The sequence below is a fragment of the Ascaphus truei genome, chromosome 15, assembly GCF_040206685.1.
Source record: "Ascaphus truei isolate aAscTru1 chromosome 15, aAscTru1.hap1, whole genome shotgun sequence".
NCBI classification, from domain to species: Eukaryota; Metazoa; Chordata; class Amphibia; order Anura; family Ascaphidae; genus Ascaphus; species Ascaphus truei.
The window spans coordinates 25,588,754-25,604,032 of NC_134497.1; the positions used below are offsets into that span (position 1 = coordinate 25,588,754).

General features: G+C 44.7%; 1 long non-coding RNA gene across 1 annotated transcript; it reads left to right on the top strand.

Annotated features, from left to right (window-relative positions):
• Window positions 1-12,541: 12,541 nt before the first annotated feature.
• LOC142466980 (uncharacterized) lies at window positions 12,542-14,705 on the top strand. Its single transcript, XR_012788291.1, has 3 exons — window positions 12,542-13,099; window positions 13,572-13,675; window positions 13,911-14,705. It is a non-coding gene; the product is annotated as an uncharacterized LOC142466980 (long non-coding RNA).
• Window positions 14,706-15,279: the final 574 nt, after the last annotated feature.

A 15,279-nucleotide genomic window follows, 5' to 3' on the forward strand; every position in this document is an offset into this window, starting at 1 on the left:
GGAACAGGGGGACGTGGAGACTTTTTCTTTCATATGTTAAAAACTGTATTAGGCCACAAATGAACTGTTCTAGAAAATTTGTTGACTATTATTACTGCCTAATAAAAAAAATTGAAACAAAAACATCACCATCACAAATAAAATTTCTGTGACAAAAAAAAAAAAAAAAAGAAAAGAAAAAGGGCTATGTTAAACAATGCTCCCCATCAAAAACACTAATCCAAGCAAGATACAGATACAATCATTAAAGAAAAACAAAGCATCAACACAAATAATTTACCATCAATTAATCCAATCACCAATCAATTACATTCCAATTCAATTACACACTTCAAATCCTACAATCAAACCATTGTGTAAATTAATCTGACAAAGTAACCATCAAACAACATCTATATGCCAACAAAAAAGACAATAAAATAATCTATAGAAATCAGCCTTTAACTAAACATTTGCAAACATTAAATGTACATTAGCAACACATTTTTACACAAAGCAGCAAATTACCATTCAAAAAAACATCCAAATAAGGCAAGCCAACACGTTTTTATTATACCTGTATGTATGTCCATCTATATTTTACAGACATAAATACAGGTGCAATAAAAGAGCATTAAAAACAATTTAATCACATTAAAAATGAACATACAATACAACCACTGATTTGTCCTGTACGTATGTATACCCATAGTGACATACATATATTCAGGACAAATAAATGGACATTAAAAAAAATGGACGTCAGGGAAAAAAGTCCAAAAAACCTGTAAAATACAATTAAAATACATTTTCTTTTTTTACTTACCATTAGATGAACCAGTCACAGTAATCAAGGGGAACAGGAACCACTGGAGCAGCTAATCCAACAACAGGAAGCAGGTAAACATAAAATAAAAAATCCATTACAATCCATAAGTGTCTTTATCTTCTTTTTTCTATTTGTAATCCATCGTGGGGTCTTCTCCTGTCTTCTTCTGTGGTCTTCTTTCTTCTTCCAGGGTCTTCTTATCTTCATCCGCCACGCCCTGGTCTTCTTTCTTCAGAGGAGATCCTTCCTCCTCGGCGTCAAGCCTGAAAATGAGACGACATAGGCTTTTAAAGGCCTATGACGTCACATTTTTGTCATACAGTATGGTTCTCACGGACCTGATTGGGCCGTGAAAACCATGTGTTTTGGCTGACAAAAAAAATGATGACGTCATTTAAAGGCAATGTCAGCACAGCCAATCAGAATTGGCTGTGCTTCAATTGCCTTCAAGATGACGTCATGAAAAGAAAGATGGCCCGCCTCACATGGTACTTGAGCCAATCAGAGCGTGGGAACTCTATTCCCTCCCTTCCCCCCCTTCCCTCCCCCCCCTCTTTTCCTTTCCCCAATCCCCCCCACCCCCCACCCTCCCCCCCCTCCTCCTCCCCATTATTTTCTCCCATAATCCTGGCTTTCACCTCCAAATCCAATATGTGATACCTTTAATCCTTTCCTTCCTTTTCAGAATTATATCAATTCAATTGATTTATGTGAACATTTTAATGATAATTTTATAATTTTATATATTTTTATTATATGTAGGAGCTATTGTTTGTGTTTACTAATAATGAGCCCATTAATATGCTATTGGTCCTATATAATTAAATATATAAAATTACTGTTTGTGGATTATATATCATTCAAATGGATTATACATCATTTATGTGTTTTACACATAAGTTTATTTATGAATTGTAGTATTCAGTATTTAGTTAAGTAAATTAAATTTTTGATATATATGTAATTTGTATGACTGAGTGTAACACATGAGGTATATTGTTTTTAATATTGTTATGCAATTTTAATTTTCTTTTTGTATTTAAATTTGTATGTCTGTCTATTGAAGCAGTATATACTTAGTTCCTATGCTTTACATTGTTAGCATTGTGTTTCTACTGGAGAGTCCGTTTTAATTAATTAATTACATGAATGTACAACTATCATCAGATTTATATAGATGGTAATCACTAATAACAGCTTATCTGGGTGGTTATAGACAAATTATATACTTATTATTAAGTCATAGCTCATCTATAGGGGAGGGACTAACACTTAGTACTCCCACCAATCGTATTAAGGACCTTCCAGTTCCTTAAACACTGCTATCCTTGTTCAGGGACATTCCCTTTGATAAAGTTGCATTTGTTGCGACGAAACGCGTCAGGGACGTATTTTACGACATTACGTCATCACGTTGTGTGCATCCTTTACGGCCGGGGAGCACATGTAGTGATTTGAAGGCCATACTCTGATGCCAGAACTACCTGGATGATTTCGAGTGAACCGAGTGAACCGGAGGGACTGCGCTGTTCGTGAGATCAACTCCAGCCTGCTTTGGACTCTCTGCTGTGGTTTTGGACGCGCCTTGGTGGTGATTATATATCACATACTGCTTATATTTTATTTGTCTATTGTGAGTGTTTTTAATCCCCCCATCCACCCCTTCCCCACATTAAATGTTACAGTGTTACACTATGGGGCGTGCGCTCTCTGTTTTGTTTTTCTCATAGATTTTGCTATGGAACTGGTTATTCCATGTGAGAGCTGCCGTGGGCCCCTGGACTCTGTGCATTGTTCTGGTGCTACCTGACAGAACTTTTTGTGTGGTTTGGACATTGGACTTTTTTATTTGTATTTTTATTATTTTATGTATTCATATGTTTGCATTTAGTATTTATTGATTTTTGTTTATATATTATTAAGGTTATTATTTTTACCTCTCAGGATTATTTAACCATTATCAATATCATTTGATATATATTTATCTACTAGTTGGTGCTACTTTTTGTTTTTCTGTATATATATGTATTATTATATATATATACATGATGAAGCCACTGTACAAATAAATGGGTGAAGGGTGGGTATCGGGTCAGGATGGCTTAATCCCTTAATGACTGCAGCGGTTAATAACCGCTAAGGTCATTAAGGGGTTAGGGGACACTAGTTTGGCACTTGTTCTTATTTTGTATATTTTTCAGCACCCCAGTGTATGGATGAGGAGGAAGATGCGGCTGGCCTTCATCGTGGGTGCCGAACAAGGGTGAGTACAACATGTATGTAATGTATTTATTGTATTAATGTAAATTTAATGGGCAAATGCATTATTATCCATATTTGGATAATAGTAATTTTGCACATTAATGTACTGTATGTGTTAGGGGGGTGTATTTAGTTAGAAATATTGTTTACTATTTTTGTTGGCACAACATTGGTACCGCAGGCCCGCGGGTACCCTTGGACGGCCGCGGGGACCCCGAGACTGCCGCGGGGTCAGCCGGGGACACCCGCGCGACCCCCGGCCTCCCTCGGGGACCCCTGCGGGGTCAGCCGGGGACACCCGCCGGCCTGTTGTATTGGTTTTGCGCCTGCAAAAAGGTGAACAAAGAATTTTTTCTAAGTCCAGCTTCTTTTATCACCTGCCTTCAGCGCAACTTTAACATACGATCAGTTTGCGTTGCTTAGTGAATCCAGCAGAAGGGCAGGATTCAGCGCAAACAGCTGATCGTACGATAAAAGTTGGACTTTGAAAAAATTCAAAGCAAAAGCCTGTTTTAGAGCGCAAAGTGCCTGTTTGCGCGGCTTAGTGCATAGCGCTCGGCGGAACTTCACGTTCTAAAAGCACTTTGCGCTCTTAAAACGACTTATCACTGCTTAGTGCATAGGTCTTTAATTCCCTTGTAATGGGACTTACAATATTTTTGGGAATCCCTATAATGGGTATGGCATTAAGACATAGTATACACCTTTCATTGGATTACTAATATGTTATGCTATATTACATTTGAGTGTTTATTGTCCTTTTCTTTTTTCAATTTGGGATATTAGAATGCATTAATGCTAGATGCTATTTATCAAGTGTAGCCCTCTTTCCTGCTGATATAGAGAGACTACTAGTGCTGTATGTATCTGCTGGCTCCGCTAATTGGGAGCCTGGGGTAACAATATGTTCTTGGCAGTGCCTCCACTTACCCAGGATCCCCAATAAGTGAGATTTCCCCTAGGTAAGAATAATGATAACAAGCCACAACGTTGTAACCTTTTACTAATAAGTAATTGCAAAACCTTAGCTTACACCTATTAGGAATATAACACATATGGTCACAGTACATGAATAGCGGATATTCAGTAATTATACACCAGTGGTCTGGCCACTCTCCACATTGAGTAATGTCACTTCCCACCACCGCGTGCACCCCACACCGTGTCCAATGTATAGACTCAGTCCCTTGGTCACTCAACCCAGTGTCCCCAAAGAACCCCCCCCCCCAGGCGGGATCAGCGCCTGAAGGTACCGGTGTTGGTGCACTTATTAAATACCTTCCGGCTACTCCAGCAGCCGGTAACAGACTTCGAAAAGGATCCGCCGATCCAGCGTAGTCTCTCATGAGTTTGGAAATGTCCAGCAGCTTGAGCCCAAACCACTGATCGCACACCGCAGTTCAGGAAGAACACTGTGTCACTGCCTGCTAATACAGTAAGGGAATAGAATGTCGCTCTCTCTAGAGCTTTCCCTGCAGCACCACAAGCTAATGGTGACTCAGGATCTGCACTGGGTCCTGAGGGGAAATCTGGCCTATGCAGGTGGGTCACTGAACCCCTGCACACACACAACCTCTCCCCTTGCTCCTCCGGTGCCCTCTGCTAGTGTGTTCTCTCTCCCACGCTTCCCTTTCCTGCCTGCCATCAATCCCTTAACACCTATTCATTCCCTGGTGTCATGTGGCTCTGCTGAGGCTCATGGGAATTGTAGTTTTACTTCAAAGCCTTCTGGTTATTGGCCAGCCGTTCGCGTGCTTACACTGCGCATGCGCAAACTCTCTCCGTGCCTCCGGTCGCACATGAGTATTGCGCAATGCCCATTACAACATGGCGGCACCCTGTGCTATCGGGCCGCCGCAGAACCTCCGGACACTCCCTCACAGCACCCCCGTGATTGCGCCCTGCAGCGGAGGTACAGAGGGGAAACCAGAACACCCCTACATTCTCCCCCTGGTGGAATCCAACGTCCCCATTTGGGAACGTAAACAATACACATATTGCACAATAAAAATGCATATATCAAAATTACAACGTATCACTGTATACTCTACATGAGATTATACATTTCATTGAACATTCCAATCACAGATCTCACTCTATTGCGAGCCCACTGCAGAGCCTCATAATGGGGTGCCCCGAATTGATCGTAAGTCATCCTCATGGGAGGTTGACCAGCTCTTTGGCTTCTATGCAGGTGCTCTTCTGTTACTCCCTCTGGAAAAGTAACAAATCTCACTTGGCAACTCAAGTCTCTTCCCTTGAGGGGCTCAATGTTTCGACACAGTCTCTTTGAGGCACAAAGCATGGGCTCTGTGGGTCTAACGTTGGCTCATTTGAGTCAGCTTATTTGGCATTGGACCAAGGGGCCCTTTACCCGTAGCTCCTTCGGGAGATGCACTAGCGGTCGGAAGGCCCCTTTGAGAGTTTCCCTCCATATGATCCTCAGAGGTGGTATTAACTACAGTCTCTGGACCATCCTCTGTAACATCTGACTCTCCATCTAGTGAAGCAGTGGGCACTTCCAACTCTTTATCTCCTACTTGAGGTATGGGAAGGAGATGATTTCTATGCCATACCTTTACCCGGCCTTCTGAGTCTTTGATACGGTATACCGGGAGGCCAGGCATCTGCGACTCTACTTCATATACACCATCTCTCCAACTGTCGGCCAATTTGTGCTTTCCGGGGACACCCAGATTGCAAAGGAGGACAGCATCCCCTGGACGAATTTCCTTATGGCGCACTTTATGATCGTAGCATCTTATTACTCGCATTTAACTGCTTTCTCTGCCAATTTATATGCTTGCTGCAAGCTGTCCTGTAACCTTTGCACATACTGGAAATGCGTCCTGTTGGATACCCCATCGATAGATATCCACGTACTGTACATCCACTGGTAGCCGAGCTTCTCGTCCAAACATTAGGAAGTAAGGCGTGTACCCCGTGGATTCATGGTGAGTACAATTATAAGCATGCACTAAAGTCTCTACATGCTTACTCCATTCAGTCTTCTGTGAGCCTTTCAGAGTACCCAGCATGTCGAGTAACGTTCGATTGAAACGTTCAGGCATAGCGTCCCCTTCCAGGGGGTACGGTGTAGTTCGGGACTTGGTGATACTCAGTAACTTAAGCAATTCTCGTATAAGATTACTTTCAAAATCCCGACCTTGATCTGAATGCAATCAATTTGGCAGTCCATAATGAAGGAAGTACTTCTCCCATAAGACTTTAGCCACCGTCACAGCCTGTCGATCTTTGGTAGGAAAGGCTTGAGCATATCTGGTATAGTGATCTGTGATCACCAGTACATTTCCGATACCCCTGGTGTCAGGTTCGATGCAAAGGAAATCCATGCACACCAGATCCATGGGTCTGGAGCTTTTCAGATGGGCCATGGGTGCCGCCCAAGTGGGTAGTGTTTTCCTTTGTATACAGCGAGTACACCTCCTACAATGTATCTCCATGGATTCTCTCATTTTGGGCCAATAGAATCGATAACGCAGTAGCCCGAAAGTTTTGTCAATACCAAGATGACCGTGATCATCATGTAACGCCCGTAGGGCCATGGGTTGCAGAATAGTGGGTAGAAATAACTGCCGCCTATCAGGATGGTTGTGATACGGCACTATCCTATACAATAGACAGTTTTCCAGTTCAAATTTTCCCATTTCCTTCATTAGTAGAGCTATCATTTCTTTAGGGGCTCAGTTAATTATGGAAGGATTATTTTGTTGCAGCGCTTGGCGAACTATTCCTACCACGGGATCATGAATTTGATATTGCACCAAATCTTTCCAGGCAATAATCGTATCCGAAGTGACATTCATTCCTTCTGGATGGCGGTACGCCCTCGGGAACGATTTCGGTTGACATCCTAATAAATCCGCTATCCTTAATTCAGAAAAGGCTACTCGATCATCTACCACTGCTTCTATAGAACACAAAGCCCGTATGCCGGGTCCCGGAATTTCTTCCCAAACTTCCTCATCTGAAGTAGGGTCAAGCCCTGGTCTCCGCGACAGAGCGTCCGCACCAATGTTCGTAGGCCCGGGCTTATATTTAAGGTTGAATTGATAGTTTGACAGTGCCGCTAACCAACGGTGGCCGGTAGCATCGAGCTTAGCAGAAGTGTTGATGTATGTCATAGGATTATTATCAGTCCGGACCTCAAAATGAACGCCATACAAGTAGTCATGCAGCTTGTCCACTATAGCCCAGATGAGGGGTAGGAACTCCAATTTGTGTACCGGATAGTTTTGTTCACTAGAGGTCATTCTTCGACTGGCATACGCCACCGGTCAAAGTCCAGTATCATGTTTCTGGTGTAACACCGCTCCCAACCCGTTGAAACTAGCATCCACATGCAGAACATATACGCTCGATCAGGATCCGCATACGCCAATACTGGAGCCTGTGTTAGGTTCGTCTTAAGCCCTAGGAATGCCTGCTCACATGCAGTGGTCCACTTGTCCCCAAATGGTGCTTGTGCCTTCCATCCCGTGTCTTCGGGGTAGATTTTGAGGAGGTTGTTGAGAATCTTCGCTTTTCCGGAATTGCCTTCCACAAATCTTTGGTAATACCCGCAAAACCCCAGAAATGACCGTAATTCTTGAATGTTATTGGGCTGCGGCCAGTTCACCACGGCTTCTGTCTTCTCAGGGTCGGTAGCTATTCCTTCAGCCGACACAATATGACCCACATAAGTCACTGAGGTGCGGCAGAACCGACACTTATCCATGGACAGCTTAAGCCCTTCGGTACTGAGTCGATCCAGCACTTTCAACAGCCGTTCCTCATGTTCCTCCAACGTTTTCCCGAACACTATGATATCGTCCAGGTACACTAAGCATTCCCGGAGATTATTATCTCCAATGGTCTTTTCCATCAGACGCTGGAAGGTGGCTGGAGCGCCACATATCCCTTGAGGCATACGCGTGAATTGATAAAACCCTAAGGGACAAATGAAAGCTGTCTTCTCTTGATCTTCAGAGTTCATCGGCACCTGGTAGTATCCTGACCTTAGATCCAGCACACTAAACCACTTATTCCTGGATAGGGCATTCAGGAGGTCTTCAATTCGCAGAAGGGTGTAGTGATCGGGTACAGTACGGTTATTCAAGGTTCTATAGTCCACACATAGGCATACCGTCCCGTTCTTCTTACGCACCACTATGATGGGCGAGGCATAAGGACTACGTGTTCCCCGAACAATACCAGCCTCCTCCATTTCGGTTAGCAGTTTCCTCACATCGTCCACATCCCTCGGAGCGATACGACGAGATCGTTCTCGGAAGGGCATCGTATCGCTAAGCCGGATGGTATGCTGGGCACTGCGGCTGCACCCCACATCCATATGCCCGATGGAGAATACTCCATTTTCCAGCTTTGTCTGTAACCTTTTTTTCCAATTAGCCGTCAAGGGGAAATCTTCTAAATCAAACGCCAATTTAGGAGCAGCGGTCGCGGCGGTAACGGCCGGCAACCTAACTTCCGTCTTCCCTTCTGGAGTAACAGGATATATTCGGCCCAGCTGCTGCCCATGATCAATGGGCATGGGATAGGGAGAAAGGTTCCTCACATAGACCCATACTCTATTCAGAATTCTAAACGGCCACTCTCGCACTGAGGCCAACAACTTGTATCCACACTGCTGGTCATCGTCGGCAGTACTGTCCAATGAGAATAGTCGATCCTCCTTGCGTCTTTCTGGGTAGCAACAAGCTGCTGTCATCATCCTTGTTCCCCCTGGGGGAATCTCACTCAATCCATGCTCAATGTTGTACAAAACCCCATGCTCTTCTTCGGCAGCTATCCTATAGCATGCCTCTTGTAACGCAGGGTACGCTGCTAGAGCCATGAACGGTAGTTCACCCGCCTGCTGCAAGTACATACGGATCACGGCTTGTACTTTGTAAGTATTGGACCCCATGATTATAGGGGCACTAGGATGGTCTTGGGGTTCAGGGCACACTAACGCTTCCACTTCAATGGGATGATCCTTGCCGGTATTCAACTGTGGAATGTCCAAATGTACTCTCACCACTCCATCGATAGGGTAGTATTCATGGCTCAGTCCCCTTAATCTCATGGAGTCTGCGGACAATAGGAGTAACCGGTGAAGGTGCTGATCATAGAAGGGTCGATATACAATGGTTACTTGAGAACCAGTATCCAGTAGAGCAGACGCATAGATACCCTCGATAATGACCTTGACGATAGCCAGCGGCCCGATGCGGCTGCTCATCTGGGGTGTGGCCGGCACTTCATTAGCCTCCAGAGCCATACCCTCATCGGACACAAGGGCGGTTTCAGTGGTCTGGGTGGTGCACAGCATGGATTTTGCAGGCCTGGACGCAATCTTCCGTTTTACAGGACAGTAGGAAGAGATATTCCCCATCTTGCCACAGCCGTAGCACTGGATATTCCTCCTTATGGAATTGTTCCTGAAAGCAGGGTAATATCTTCCCGAAGTGGAGCCTCCATGGTCAACCTCATGTTCATCAGGCTCCTCCTTTTCTTGACTCACTTCCCCAGCTGGCCTCACTCTCACCTCTCCTTTCTTTGCTTCCTTGGGGGGGAACCCCCGGTTTCTTGGCCGTGTTCAAATCCCAACCCAACAGCATGGTCTCGTGAGCCTGTACTCAGTCCATAAGTTCGTCAAAAGACAAGGCTTGACCCGGAACGAGGCATCCGGTGACTCTTACGGATACCGGATGTAACGAGAGAAGCTTTCTCACGTTACACAAACGGACCACGCAGTTACACTGGCGACACACTTTATTCGAGCTCGGCTAGTCCCACGAATTCGGGTATACCCGGGTGTATTGAGGTTTGTGACTGTTTTCTGCCCGAGTGCATTGAGGTATTTTCCAGGCAGGGATTGAAGCATTTTATTCCCGCTGGCTGCAATACTGCACAGTATATATATATATACTGCATTACAATTCATGAATTTATGCCATCTGGTAGACACGCGAAGCATTTCAGCCTATTAAATCCTAATCATTATCATTTAACAGATCAGCCGCCCATCAGCCAGGCATGAACCCAGGCTGGGAAGGCAAACGCAACGGGGCTTGTCAGAGGTGAGGAGCGGCGCATTCCAGGTATCTGCCAGGTACATACTGGGTATTTGCTCGAATAAAGTGTGTCGGTGCAGTAAACCTCCCGACATGTCTAACAAGATGAAAAAATGGTGGGGGCTGGCTCTGTGGTTGAGACCCGGAGGGGCTTCTACGAGTGGATTTTGTGTTCCCCATGGGTGGCGCTGAGAGACCCGGGTATTGGGTCTGTTCCGTTGGAAGGCATGTACGGCTTGGGACTGGGACAGGGCTTGGGACTGGGACAGGGATGAATGTTCCCTGGATGACACCCGGATGCGAAGCCTCACTCTCAGCAGAATATTCAGGTTTGATCAGTACATTCCATTTATTGTTCTGTTAAGAAATATTGAGCAGGCTGAATCCGACCTTGTGCAGTCGGAAAGGAGTTGAACTTATGGGGAGTTAGAATATTTAAATATATTATGATACTGTTATAAAGTGAATTCTCTGTATTTTCTGAGTATGGGTCTGATGTGGGGCGGAGTTGGGCTAGATGCGATCTCTGCTTGTTCTCTGGGCGCATTGACCCTGCCGAATAGATGTTATTGATATTCCCCCAACCCCATTATTTACTTATTATAACACTGAGCGGGTCATCCTGATTCTTGGTTCTCGGATGAGAGCAGAACACTAGGAGGTCAAGTGCCCCCCCCCCCCTTAGGGGGTGATAAGAAATTTAGATTGATTAGCCCCAGTTTCGTTATTTAGATGGTCCCCATAAGTTTCCTTTATGTGTAAGGATCCGTGAGTCTCAATACCCTCGGCGTGCTTCCTGCTTACCTCGGCCCGCTGTCGGGTGCTCTGTTCCCCCGCCTCCTGCGGCACGTCACCTTGGACATCTGCGAGCCACCAGACTACGGGTGCGCGTGCGTCACATGCGAGAATTAATGCAGACTCCTCTGGTCCCGCCTCTGGGTTGCGCCCGCATGGGACGTCATCGGAGCGCCACGTATGCGTGAGACACGTGCTCTAATCGCGCAGGTACCGCATCACAAATCCCAGTCAGTAAACCTTCCCACACCTGTCTCCTGCACCACTTCAGCCAACCACAGCAAACACTCCTAACGCACCCCCTCTCGCCTCATCCTCATTGGTCTTAGCATCCCTAATATGCTCAGCCAGCCCACTGATGCATCGGCTGAGCATAAACCTTCCTACATGCGAAGTGTTCCCTGCTGCCTTTCCTCCACAGTCTTGTCGTGCTTCCTGATCTTTGCTTCTGACCGTAGCTATTCCTCTGGACTCCGCTTTTCTGTTCTCCTGTCCTCAGCTACCTACGACGATCCGCGCCTCTCCACCCCGACCTCGGCAAAGTACCTCGACGATCCGCTCCTCTCCAATACTGACCTCGGCATAGTACCTACTATGATCCACTACTCTCCAACACCGACCATGGCAAGTATTACTGACCATCCAGACCTCTACTACCCCGACCTGGTCATCTCGACCAATCTACACTCCAGACGCGCCCACGAGGCTGTGGGTTGGTTCAATATCAAATCCCCACCTCGGCCTCACGGTTACGCTTTGTTTGTAGTGAGCACTTGGTTACAATAAGTTTCCTTGTTAAGTTGATTCAAGTGTCTGACTCTTTGAAGTGTTTAGAAGTGCCATAAAAAATGTTTTGTAGTAGTCTGAAAAGGTTTCAACTGTTTAAGATTTTTCTCTTAGATGAAGTTAATCTCTCTCCCCTGTCTCCCCATTTCCCCCTATGCCCTATCCCCCTCCCCATGCCCTTAACCCTCCTTATCTGCCCCCCCCCCCCCATTCATATTGTAGTCAAATGTGATAAATAAGTCTCTAATAAGTTAATTGTTTCTGAATTGTTTGGAGTTTGTTCTGAATCTTCTAGACTGAGGTTATAGCTGTTAAACCTTTATGCAATAGCTGGTCTATCAATAATAACAAAACAAAGTCTACTCTGTACTGAAGCTGTTGATATACAACATATCCTTTTGGTTTACCCCTCCTTCCCCTTTCCTCCCTGATCCCTCCGTCCCCTCATTTCCCCCCTCCCCCCTTTCCTTCCTTCCCTTTCCTCTTCCCTTCCCTCCCCCCATCCTACCTTCCCCCTCCCCACCCCCCTTCCTCTTCGAAGCTCCCCTTATGGGGTAATTGGTCGTAAAACAATACCGGATGTATAACTATCTTTGAATGTATATGTAACAGGGGATCTATCCCTGTTTAGAAAATGTGCCTCTAATCCAGCAATGTGGTGGTTAACTGCTGGTAGTCAATTAACCAACACCACCTGGCTGATTAGGTTTGTTAGAAAAGCCTGCCTTTGAGACAGGAAGTGCGATTTTTTACTGAGTCTCACAAGTTGTGGGTCTGACCATAGGAACAGACGTCTTGAGCCTGCCAGAGACTGTATGCTGCCAGCAAGACACAGGGGAAAGGGCTTCTAAAACCTGGAGAACAAAGAAGCCTTCCCCTACAAGAAACAGATAAGACTTTACTTTATAAGACTTTTTGTATATCTGCACATGTCGAGATATATGTTTGGGGCTGGGAGACATGCTAATCTAAAGGGAGTTTTTGACTGCATAGGTTTATCTAGAAATACTCCCAAGTGGAACATAAGCTTTGTTTGACCCCTTATTTGCATACGTTTGAAACAGGCGCAATAAAAGCCTTATTTAATTTCACCTTAAAACAGTCTCCATTGCATACCTCTGCACATGTCCTCTTATATATGGTCGTCAGAAGTGGGATGAGAGGTGGCCCTTGAAGTTAAAAGGGGTCACGGAGATTGCCTGTGAATTTTTTTTGTGCTTTTTGCCTACAAACAGCCTGAGCAACATAAACAAAGGACTCATGTACCAGAGACGAGAATTAAAAGGATACACATCCAGGCAGGAAATCTACACTGCACAGATGGACTCTTTTCCCCAATCCCAAGAGGAGAGAGAGACTGCTGAAGCAGGTAAACCTTATTTGCCTATCACAATAAAGTGTAATATGGTCATTGAAATAGGGGTTTTGCCTTCCAGCCGTAGTCAGGGTTGAAGAAGTAAGTTAGCCCTTAAAAGGGATAGGCGTTTGTTGTTTTCAAATGTTTCGCTGAAGCAGTGAATACAGATGGTGACCCACGAGCGGTACTGATTCTGCAAGTAAAGGCTGCCGCACCGCATAGGACTACCAGCTGTGAATGGAGAATATGCAGAAAAGTGTAAAAATTGATGCAAGACTGTGCTGAAGCAGGGGAATTTTCAGTAAACGAGTGCTGAGGGTAAAATAAAGAAATGGACCCTTAGTTGTTATTTCTGATCGGTATGGATCATTACACACTGTGTAGTGCCTATAGTGTCCCTCCGATTTATCCGCTCAGGTTCTGCATGACATCCTCCCCACCAGACCTGGACCGACAGCACACTACGGGTCTAATTGCTCTATAGATCATGGAGTGTGGGTTCGGTCGCGTCTTGATTTTGGCTTGTGAGTGATCTATCCTGACACCTTGGTCATTTCTACCTACCTCTGTCCAGTCCCTTAACTGTGGGTAAGTCTCTGATCTCTTCTCTTTCAGCGACTTATTCGGTCTTTTCTTCTATGGTTTATCTATTAAGGTTTATTCAGATTTTTATATTGCATTGATTTTATCTATTTCACTGGGTCTCTTAGTGAAGGGGGCTATCTGGTATCTTTCATTTAGACAGGGTCATATATTGAGTCCAAGTATTGAATCAGTACTAATCTTATTGTGCTCTACATCCCTTTTATGTTTTTCCTACAAGTGACTGCGAGAGCATCAAGCATCACAAGGTGGAGCTGCTGTACTGACCACCAGGAGTGCTATCTTCACTTTCTCCTGCATTACTGTGAGACTGTGCTGTTTACTGGAGTCAGAGGCAGATCGAGATTACTTGCACATACGCAGTGATGTCCCCTCACGATCAGAGGGGGAGGACAGTTGACGCATGCGCAGTTAGGAAATACCACGTTGACAGATGCTAGCCTGCAAGAGGAGAATCGCGTGACGTCATTCACAGGACACTACGGAGCGGCAGCCAGAGCTACTACATATAACAGCTGAGACTGCTATCTCACTCCTCAGCACTCCACACGAGCAGAAGGAGCAGAGCCACTGAGGGTGTGATTACTGTCTTCATTTGCTTTTCCCATTAACCTTTCATTGACTGTTGAGGACTCCTGGTGCTTCTTTGCAAGCTGCTTTCTTGCAAGCTGTGTTCAGCCTTTACTGTACCATTGCCCACAGTTTCTTGTGGTACTTGAACTACTGGCATTGACTTGAGTGGATTCTTGCTGCCCTGCTATTAGCTGTTTAGCTGAATTAGCCTACACTGTATGTTTGCTATCTATTTTCAGGGGTGTCTGATTTGACCAGTTAAAGGGGAAGGGAGGCTTAGGGAAGTACCTCTGGGTCCTTTTGGACCAGGGGGAATGGGCCAGATGAAGAGGTAGTCCCTCGAAACGTCGCCCCCCTAGCATACTTTCTGTTCTCTGTTTTTTGTGTATATTGCTTGTGTTTTATGTTTTTTCCGCTTTTCCTTCCCCCCCCCCCCCCCACCTTCACTTTGTGACATGCCCATTTATGATACTGGTTTCTGCAAACACATTTGAATTATTTCTGGTTAGTTTTATTATTAAATATTTATTCTGCATTACAACTGTTTTCATCATTTAGCTATTAGACAGTGAGTGCTGGTATTTACGTAGATTTGTTAGTATTTATTCTACATGTATTACACTGACAGTTCATACAGAACAGTACAGTATGCGTCTTCTATTTTTTTTATACTCTTATACTGTGCATGCCTACAGTATACAGTGCAGTCCAGTATGCCCCGACATTCTAGAAACACTGTGTTTTGTTACAATGGAGCCAATGGAACAATGTGAAACAAACAAACATGTTCTTTTATTGGTGGAGTACTGTAAGTACAAAAACATTTATTTACAAATACTGTACAATGTGGAAACATTTTAAGTGCACAGCAATTCAAAACATCAACAGGTGTATGGTTTACTGCTACAGTAGTGAAAACATTTATTTATGTATATAAAGTTAAAACATTTACAGTCAGTCAGTATGGTTTACAGTCACATGCTTTAAAAACAAATTCTTTATTCATAAATTATACA